The following is a 1,139-nucleotide window of genomic DNA, read 5'->3' as shown; positions in this document are numbered from 1 at the left end:
CTCTTTCAGAGCGACATTCAAAATAACCAAATACTCTAATACAATGAGGGGATTCGGATGAGCCCTTGGAATTGACTTTATGTGAACAGAGAAAATTGAAGGTTGTAAATACCGATTTCTTCAACCCGACTGGATGACACTCCGTTGGTTTTCCTATACTTCCTCTCCCCTCTTAAATCCACCAGTATTTAAAGAAAGAGACGTGAAGATGGCAATTCACTCACCTCTCATAGGACCTAACACTGTTCTTTTAAATATATTTGTTTATATGCACTATGTCAGATGAAATAAAACAAAGGCACTCCGCTTCCTTAGGCTGCAAGAATATTTTTTAGGTTATATTTTAGCGTACTTAATGTTTAACTTCTTACCCAGTATAGTCCTGAATTTTCTTTGGAAAAAAAAAATGCAAAGAAAGCCTTTCATTCACCATGTCAGAGCAGTAGCTGAGCTTCATTGGAAAAGAGAGTATCAATTTATTCTTCTAATAATCTAGGCACAAAGACACTCAATAAAAACTTGCTGGTGGTACAAAGCCATAATTTTCCCTCCTAAGAAAGGAAGCTGGCAGGCCTACCTCAAAGTTAACGAATAAGCACATGAAAAGATACTCAACTTCATTAGCCATTAGGGAAATGCGAATCAAAACCACAAAGAGATACACTTCACACCCACTGGGATGGCTAAAATCAAAGAGATAATAGTGTTGTGAGGATGTGGAGAAATTGGAACCTTAGTATATTGCTGGTGGGACTGCAAAATGGTGCAGCTTCTTTGGAAAACAATCTGGCAGTTCCTCAAAATGTTAAACATAGAATTACTATATGACCCAGCAATTCCAGTCCCATGTATAAACCCAGAAGAGATAAAAACATGTCCACAAAAACAACAACAACAAAAACCTCTTACACATGAATGTTCACAGCGGCATAATCATAATAGTCAAAAAGTGAAAACTCTTCTCCCGGGCGCCTAGGTGGCTCAGTCGTTAAGGGGCGTGGTAAATTTGAAAAGGCCAGTTGGTTTGAAGGGCTTTTTTTTTTTTTTTTTTTTTAAATAGCCATCGGAACAGGGCCTCGGATTTCCTCCTGAGATGTTCAAGCCGCTCACACTGGGTAATGACCTTAGGTCTCCCCTCT

The sequence above is a fragment of the Leptonychotes weddellii genome, chromosome 13 (assembly GCF_054177405.1).
Source record: "Leptonychotes weddellii isolate Sample4059 chromosome 13, ASM5417740v2, whole genome shotgun sequence".
Taxonomy (NCBI): domain Eukaryota; kingdom Metazoa; phylum Chordata; class Mammalia; order Carnivora; family Phocidae; genus Leptonychotes; species Leptonychotes weddellii.
This window is presented reverse-complemented; position numbering follows the sequence as displayed.